The 10,000-nt window shown below is 35.5% G+C and overlaps 1 protein-coding gene across 2 annotated transcripts in view; it reads right to left on the reverse strand.

Annotated features, from left to right (window-relative positions):
- Window positions 1-10,000, reverse strand: part of LOC144966520 (major facilitator superfamily domain-containing protein 12-like) — a 51,331-nt gene that overhangs the window by 33,473 nt on the left and 7,858 nt on the right. The window lies entirely within an intron of this gene.

Below are 10,000 nucleotides of genomic sequence, written 5' to 3' on the forward strand. Positions count from 1 at the left end.
AAAAGAAACAATATTGTAGCTTCTTAAACTAAAAGCCATATTTTTTATTAATGGCGTGTGCTTTTCTGTTTTTTCTGAGCTGTCCCTCTGTCAAAATTTGTAAAATTGTGCGTCAACCTCTGAATCAATTTGTCTTAACTGAATATGGATTTTGGACCGTATTGATGCCATATCAAAAAAGTTTTCGTCTTTAAGACCTATCGAAAAAATACTCTAAAACCGCTGTCATAAAATTAGAGCTTTTACATTGTTAAATATTATGTAAACAAGTTACATACCACAAAGTATGAGATGAGTTCATCGTTTTCCATAAAATCTCTTGCTGACGTAGTGATTATGAGTTCACGTCATAATGGTTCAGAATAAAAACATTTCGCTTCAACTGTATAAACTTACCACTTATGTAGTTTGCAATTAAATTTAGAATTTATTATTCATGGCATATTATCTACATCATGTCGCAATTCCATTCTATAGTCTGATGTCACGTCGCCCAGCAACAGCGGCCATATTTGTTCTAAACAAAGAAAATCATTACTTTTTATTCTTTATGCTGGCTAGAACTTTTCATTCCCTTTTCATATGCCTTGTGATCAGAATGTGTAAAAGTCTAAACATGATCAAATATATGGGGTTTTTTTCCTCTGGAAACGCTTTTATGCTCGCCGGAGAAATATTTCATACGGGCGTCCGCCATTGTTCCGATAGTTTAGAGCCAGTGTTACTAAGTTACCATGCGTCATTAGGAAGGAAGTGACGTTACGACTGTTGAAGAGTATTGCCAAAGACTGATATGAAATCTCAAGCTTTAAATCATTTGAAATAGTGTTTGTCTACTCAATATGGTCAAATTAACAATGAATGCTGTTTATATAACTTTGAAAAATCGTATCTATGCTTGAACGTTTCACAGAGAATTTACAGGTTTTTAAAACATTTTCGGTTCTTAAACGATACGATACGATATGATACGATAGAATACGAAATCTCTGTGGGTTCTCGTAAAGCTGCGACAAGAAGTCTTCTTGTATCTATCGATAAGCCATTAAAGATTACGGTTACGGTATTGGAATTTTGCAATCAATCATGAGAGGATGGTTATCGAAATACCACAGAGAGATCACCAGTATGGAACGACATGGTAGGAAAAGGATCCTAGATAACTTTGATTTGGATATCATCCAAAGATGTATGGAGCTGGGTGAACGTAAACAATAATCCGACAAAGGAATGGAGTCTGATAATTCTGGTAGAATAAGGACTATGGGCTTTGAACAGAGGATCATTTTTATACTGGCAGGTGGCGAAGATACTGGATATTTAGAAGGATACCATGCCATTTTTTATTCTCTGTATCATCTGGAAGTGAAGATTATCATTCTGCAGTTAATGCAAAGGTGTTTGAAGACTGGCTAAATACCGTTTGCTGCCTTCCCTCGAAGCACCCAGATGTAGTGTATTTGACAACGCTACCATTGGGTGGCCCATGATCACTTCGAGGCTCCAACTTTGGCAAATAAAAAACGCGAATAAAAAAACTGATATAATGAGTTCAAGGCTCCAATCAGACAACACTACATATTCTGACCATTTATCATATGGCTAACAATACTCCTTAATAAACAGAAACAAACCAGAAACAGTTTTCAAAGCAGACTGTCTAATCAGGGAGTTTTGACACGAGGTTTCCCCCATATCACTGTGAACCCAATCCAATCGAGGTCATTGTAGAGGGAAAGTAGAGGGGAAGATTGAGAGGAGGAACACAAGATTTTTTCTTCTCGACGAGGCAATAAATGATATAATAAGGGAAGACTGGGAAAAGGCATGCTCCAACCTTCGCAAACTGTAGAAAAATTACGTTTCATTGGATTGAGTGATGCTCTGAATCTTTCTGTTGTCGTTCCATTTCTCCTTCGAATATCGATTGATTAAATCGACCCTCATCTTGGCAAAAACTCTCAAACTTGGGAGAGAGGTCTCAGGTTTAGGAATTTATTGCAAATTTTGTTTAAATCGATCGATATTTGAAGGACGAGTTTTCTGGTCAAATTTTTAAATATGTGACTTTCCTGAGTACTACGACATTTAACAGGTTAAGCAATCTATAATATTATGACAATCCAAATTTCTTCTCCAATGTAGATTATAATTATTCAAATCCAGGAAAAAATGGAACCATTAAAGAGGGTCACCACGATCCATATTATTATATACGAATGAATAATGAATTTATATAGCGCCTAAAGATCCACGTTAATCGTGCCCTGCGGCGCTTTATATAATAGAAATGTTTAAAAAAAAAAAAAAAAAAAAAAAACAGAGAAAAAAAAAAAACAAGTTAAAAATCTCTACACCACATAATAAGCATGAATACAGAAACAAACTCTAAGCAACACCTATTTCATAAAAAATAAGCCTCATGGAACAACTCAGTCTTCAGACATTTCCTGAAAGATGATAAATTTTCACAGGACTTTGTCCGAGTGCGTTCCATAGGCATGGAGCATTGGATGAAAAGGATATACTATAGGATTTAAACTTTGTCAGTGGTATGTCATAATATTGATAAGTATTGATTCTCTCTCTCTCTCTCTCTCTCTCTCTCTCTCTCTCTCTCTCTCTCTCTCTTTCTCTCTCTCTCAATATATATATTTAGTCGCATTAGGCAATGCAATTTGACATAATTTTTAATATTTCATTTTCTAAATCTGAACCAGTACCTAAACATGGCAATGTGTTCATGTAAAGTAGATACTAAAAATGAAAACTATAATATTAAGACATGGAAATTGGACATATAATATGTGTTATTTTTTAAATATATATTTAAGAAATTAATGTAGACATAAAACTGCAAAAGTCTTAAACTTCGCATTTCTGATTATTTCAACTTTAGATAAACTTTCATGACTTTATTGCTTCACTCGGACAGAATACTGGAGTGAGGCGATGGGAAAAATATTCGCCTTATTAAGAAGAGCAAACCCCACTTTTGTCCTAGTAAACTTCGTCGATTGTTTAAAAACAAAGCATAACACGAGAGCAAACTTTTATTAACAAATCTATAGTATCCTGGAAAGCCACGTACCTTAAAAGTTTTGTCCAGAAAATATCAATCGATTAAAATGATCCTCATCTTGTTAAAACAACAACAACAACAGCAACAACAAAACAACAAAACAAAAACAAAAACAAAACAAAACTCTCCAACCCGAGACTTATCACCCACCTGACGGTCTTTAAAACAATAACAAACAAGTGAGTGATGTCAATTTCATTTATTCTGTATATCCATTGTAGCCGGACTTTGGTCAAGTCACTCCTACTATACAGACAACTGCCTCACACGGGCCTTAACAAAAGCAGACGAAGATAAGATCACTTCATCCGATAGAAAAATACTTGTCACTCAAGGAAAGTTGACTCTTACGTGTCATGTGGAGGATAATCCTTTTATAGAAACATCCCAACCCTCTGGAACAAACTTCCAAATGAAACACGGCATTCTTCATCGGAAGATGTGTTTAAAAAGCATCTTGAGACTTTTTTATTATCCAAATTGAATTGTTGATTCCCCTGTAAAGCGTTCTGTGCACTTTGTCGTGGTATGGAAGGGCGCTCAACAAATATAATACGAGGGCTATTTCAGAAATAACCGAAAAATGCCCATTGCTCAGCAACCAGTGGAGATTTTTTAATTCTGTAAACGACATGATATTTCTTATTTCCTTACGGATATTCCCAGAAATTATGTAGTGCATCATTTTGCACAATTAATTTCTAGACGATTTTAAAGATGGCGGCCCACCTTGAAACTTGGTCAAAGGAGGAAATCAGAGCTGTCATACGTTTTTTGAACGCCAAAAGTCTGAATCCTACCGAAATTCATAAAGAACTTCAGAGTGTATATGGTGAGCATGTTATAAGCCGTACACAAGTCTATCACTGGTGTAATTTGTTTGAAGCCGGCCATTCCGACTTGACAGACAGGGAAGGGAGAGGGCGTTCGATAACTGCGACGTCAGAAGACAATGTGAAGCGAGTTGATGAGCTTATTCGTCAAGACAGGAGGTTGAAACTTCATGAAATCGCAAGCAGTCTTGAAATTTCGGAAACTTCTGCCCATAGAATTGTATTTGATGAACTTGGCTACAGAAAAGTCAGCGCAAGATGGGTTCCTAAGCAATTGACAGACAATCATAAAGAACAAAGATTGGACATCTGCAGTGAACTTTTGAGAAGAAGCAAGAGCTCACGCAGGGTTCACGGGCATACTGTCAACGCCGGCGGAGACTTTCTAGGGTACGATGTGACTTTTCTTGACAGCATAGTCACCGGTGATGAGACTTGGTTGCACCATTGCACCCCAGAAACAAAGCAAGATTCGATGACATGGAAACATGCATCCTCACCTGTCGCGAAGAAATTCAAAGTCATGCGGTCAGCAAAGAAAATAATGGGAACTGTTTTCTGGGACAGTCGTGGTGTTATTCTGTTCGAAACCTTACAACCTGGAGAAACAATCAATGCTGCAAGGTACTGCCAAACTCTTGACAAGCTTAGGGAGGCCATTCGCAGAAAGCGCCCAGGGCAGTTGACCAACGGGGTCATTTTGCAACACGACAACGCTACACCCCACACAGCACGAGTGACGCAAGGTTGGCTAGAGAAATATGGATGGGAGATTTTGCCACACCCACCACACAGTCCAGACCTCGCACCATCTGATTATCACCTCTTTGGGCCACTGAAACGTGAGCTGGCAGGAAAGCGCTTTGATGTCGATGAAGAGCTTGTTGACCATGTGCGGAAATGGCTACAAAACCTTGACGGAAATTTCTTCTGAGAGGGTATCTATTCCATGGTGCGGCGTTGGCAGAAGTGTGTCGACAGACTTGGCTGTTACGTAGAGAAATGAAGGACGAGTCAAGGTATGAACACGTGCAAGAATTTTGTTGATAGCATAAAAAACGCGGATTTTACAGGCATTTTTCGGTTAATTATGAAAGAGCCCTCGTAATAATAATAATAATAATAATAATAATAATAATAATAATAAATATTATTATTATTATCAATAATAATAATAATAATAATAATAATAATAATAATAATAATAATAATAATAATAATAATAATGATATTATTAATAATAATAATAATAATAATAATAATAATAATAATAATAATAATAATAATAATAATAATAATAATAATAATAATAATAATAATAATATTATTATTATTATTATTATTATTATTATTATTATTATTATTATTATTATTATTATTATTATTATTATTATTAGTATTATAAGCTAGATGCAGTTCAGCGCAAGCAATTGAGAAAAATACTAAACATTCGGTATCTAACCAAAATCACAAATAGATCCTTATATGAAAAAACAAACAAACTAAAGAAAGACCACTCTCCATCGAAATTCTGGAACAGAGATAGCGCATTTTTGGCCGTATATTCTGAGACGAGATTCGAAAATTCCTGCCAATATTGCAATGACTACTTATTTCAAAACGTGTGGAAACGTCTAAGGGAAGGGCAATAACATCTTTATCCGTCCCGCTCAACCAAGATCTAAGGACATTGGAAGATCAGCGACTGAATCTCAACACCATTGAAGATCTCCAGGCACTGCAGACAATTGCTTCGGATCGACAACGTTGTTTAGAGCTAAAGCACGACCTGGTGGAGGTAACCGAGGCGTCCCAGTCCGATGACAGAGAAGCGAAAGGCTCATAAGTCAGTAAGTCATACATGTAGCATCATTCGCACATAAATTAAATCGTCATGATATCGCATACTTTTTGATGTGCGGTAGAATTACAAAATCACGACAAATATCTGTCTATAATGTTAAAATAATCCTGTTATGACTTATTAATCTTAATGATTTATGCAAAGAATAAGGATTCTAGTATCTTTCCTCTTTTACCTTCATTACATTATAAAACTTTGGCAATGTTGGTAGCATGACTTAGAATGCATTGTGGGTGCACTCAAGTCCTATTAGACCTTGAAACTTTCATTGAATCAAAACATGTTTGTGGGAAGAATCCTCGATTATTCTAGCATATAAAAAAATAATTTTCTCTTTAATTAGTTCCGCCACTGTAGAAGTTTGATTATTAACTTGTAAATGCATCTTACCATAATTTGCTTTTATAATTTGATAACAAATAAGATATAGAGGGTCTAACCAATATTATTCACTCCAAAGTTCAAATATTTTTTTAATGGAACTTACAGATTAAATACACAGCACACACTACCAATTAAGTTTACCCAACATGCCATATATGTTTACATATTTCTTATACATAAGAACCAAGGTAAACGTATTGTTAATAGTAAACTACCACGCTACAGCTGACCTAGCATACTCAAATGGGTCCTGACTTTGAATATATTTCTATCTATATATACGATAACAAATTCTTAAATAGCCACTGGAAACGCTCATAAAAAGGCTTACTTAATGAGAGGTATAAGTATTGAACATAAAGATTAAAAAACAAAAAAAGTATAGCAGCGTTATTATAAGAAGGGGGAAGTGGGTCTAGGTCAGTGGTGGAAAACACACCATACCAAGAAAAGGACTGCTGTCGGTCCAGGGTACAATCAAGTGTTTTTCTCACGTCCTTGTACAGTCAGAAGCTTTTTGTTTGTTTGTATTTTTGTTTTTGTTTGATAGCTGACTCTGTTAGACGTGATGAAAAGTACTTTGTGATCGACAAGTGCAGATTTTGCTACTATTACAAACAAAAATCAGAACTTTATGAGGATCTGTAAGTAATTAAAACTTACTAAAAATGACAGTGATTCCAAACTACATTATACTTTTAAGAGATTTGAAGTGTTACAATTTATTCTTTTGGAGGGTAAATTTTTTAATTTTAAAGTAAATAATGTCGACTGCTAGTTTTTTATGTCCTAAAAAATTAGGATTTTAAACATTTTGCAAAAAGACAGATCTGTACTAGTGTATGGTCTGAAGGGGAGCTTGCGTTTACTAACGTCCGTTTTACGTTACAGAAATCGATATTATGTTGCAATTACAGATCCATAGATCTTGTTGCTCTAAAGAAGGTAGTCTACCATTAAATCATTGAACAAAGTCATCAATGTATAATATCACTTCTGATTTGTTTAAATTTCTAATTTTTGTTGTTGTTGTTGTTGTTGTTGTTGTTGTTGTTGTTGTTGTTGTTGTTGTTGTTGATAAATACGATGAATTTGGGCGGCGTCGAAAATGGGTAACCCATGTTTGAAATATTTTCACATATTTATCACAGTGCTGCTAATCAGAACTGGCTTATCAACCGTACTAACTACCGTACTCTGGAAAAACCATATTTGAAAATTTGGCCAGAAAACTCGTCCTTCAAATATCTATCGATATAAATGACCCTCATCTTGGCAAAAGCTCTCAAACCTGGGATTTTGCGAAGTCCCAAGTTTGAGAGTTTTTGCCAAGATGAAGGTCGTTTAAATCGATCGATATTTGAAGGACGATTATTCTTGCCAAATTTTCAAATAATATAGGTTTTTCCAGAGTACGGCAGCGTACACGAGAGTGTCACGCCTTTTATCATGAGTGCTTTTATCTGAATCGGACAGTTCTGTCATAGAATTAAATCTCTATATATAGGTCATGATAAACATTTTGTTATAGTCCGTTTCGTAATCCAAAAGTAGCCCTTTAGGTCCATAATGCCCATGCAGGTGTAGTTGTTCCCGGATTCTACAGCGTTAAAGGAACAACGGCAATTGGATTTAATAGTCTGATGTCAACAACGGTGGCCATCGTGGTTCTAAACAAAGAAAATCGGTACTTTGAATTCTTCATGCTGGCTAGAACTTTTATTTGTCTTGTGATCAAAATGTGTAAAAGTCAAAACATGATCAGATTTATGTTTTTTTTTCTTCTGGATACACTTTTATACTCGTCGGAGAAATATTTCATAAGGGCGTCCGCCATTGTTCCGATAGTTTAGTTACCATGCGTATATATATATATATATTGTTGCTATTGTTGCTATATATATATATATATATATATATATATATATATGCATATATATATATATATGGGTTTGTGTATGTGTGTGTGTGTGTGTGTGTGTGTGTGTGTGTGCGTGTTATCTTCAGTTTGTTTTTTTCCACGAGGTCCCAGGTTTGTGAGTGTATGCCAAGATGAGGATCATTTTTATCGATCGATATCTGAAGGACAACATTTCTGACTGTTTTCCAAAGCATTATTTTAACCCTGATTTTAATGATTTAACCGATAAACGATGGGGTTTGCGTTATATAGTAACTGAGCTCATTAAAGACCGAATCGAACAACTGTAACCGTTATTTTGTAATCAGGTATATAGAAGGAACGAAATTGACGTCACTCAGCTCTTTGTTAAAGTTTTTAGACAGCCAGTTTAATATATTGTTCTATCAATCAGACCATAAACATTTAAGGTTGTACATCTTTCGTGTGTTGGTACGTTATATCCGGCTGCTAGATGTTGTGAGCATTTTACCTAAACGTATAGCATCAAAAGTCTTAGATTTTATTTATTTTTTTTTTTAAAGAAAGAAAAGAATAACAAACTTGAGCTTTTGTTATATAGCGCAATATCCACTAAATGTGCTCAAAGCGCTTTACAAGAGGTCCATGACCAACAGCAATACGTAAGATGTAGAACGGTCCATGACGTCTGTTAGGCGATATTGCAATTCTTTTTCCGACAGAGAAAATCCGTTAACGGCCAGGTACTCATTTTACACCTGAGTCTTTTCCAACGACACAACTATGCGCCGAGCGAAGCTCGAACCCAGGACCTTCCGATCCGAAAGCGAGTGTCATACCACTGGACCACATAGCAACATTTTCTGATTTAAATGAAAATGTATCTGGTCTATGAAGGGTCAATCATGAGACAAAAATGTCATTCTAGTCCTAATGTGCGGCTATGTGGTCTAGTGGTATGACACTCGCTTTCGGATCGGAAGGTCCTGGGTTCGAGCCTCGCTCGGCGCATAGTTGAGTCCTCGGAGAAGGCTCTTTACCCAAATTCTCTCACCGTACTCAGGTGTAAAATGAGTACCTGGCCGTTAACAGCGTTGTCTCTGTCCCAAAAATGTGTAATATCGCCTGACAGGCGTCATGTATCGTCCTACGTGTTATGTGTTGCTGTTGGCCAGGGACCCTTGTAAAGCGCTTTGAGCACGTTTAGTGGATATTGCGCTATATAAAAGCTCAAGTTTTTTGGGATTTTTTGTTTTTGTTGTTGTTGTTTTTTTTTTAATGTATCCAGTTGTTCACCTATGATATGAGACTACTTGATATAGATTTACGAGTAGGTACTCATTTACAAATTTAATAACCCAAATTGTGAATGTCTCTTTGTCGTGATAAAACAATTTTTCAAATTGACACACAATTTTCTTTGATAGGACAACTAGATAGCTATCTACAAAGATAGATAAGCAGGTAATTTCAAACTTGAAAATATGTGACCTAGTATCATGGCGGAGTGATCTAAATGCAGACAATTATTGACTTGAAGTCAAAATGAGCAGATTAAAGAAACTCTTAAACCGGTGAACTTTCGTAATCTGGAAAAACACATATTTAAAAATTTGGCCAGAATACTCGTCCTTAAAATAGCGATTGAGTTTAATGACCGTCAATTTTGGCCAAAAAAAAAAACATAAATAAATAAATAAATAAATAAATAAATAAATAAATAAATAAATAAATAAATAAAAACCTTGAACCTTGCGAGGACGAGTTCTCTGGCCAAATTTTTAAATCGTGTAATTGGATGCAATAGTCTGATGTCACGTCGCCCAGCAATGGTGGCCATTGTGGTTCGAAACAAAGAAAATCGGTACTTTTTATTCTTCATGCTGGTTAGAACTTTTCATATGTCTTGTGATCAGATGTGTAAAAGTCAAAACATGATCAGATTTATGTGTTTT

Source organism: Berghia stephanieae, chromosome 2 (genome assembly GCF_034508935.2).
Source record: "Berghia stephanieae isolate SIO BIC M18660-M18661 chromosome 2, UCSD_Bste_1.3, whole genome shotgun sequence".
Classification (NCBI taxonomy): domain Eukaryota; kingdom Metazoa; phylum Mollusca; class Gastropoda; order Nudibranchia; family Aeolidiidae; genus Berghia; species Berghia stephanieae.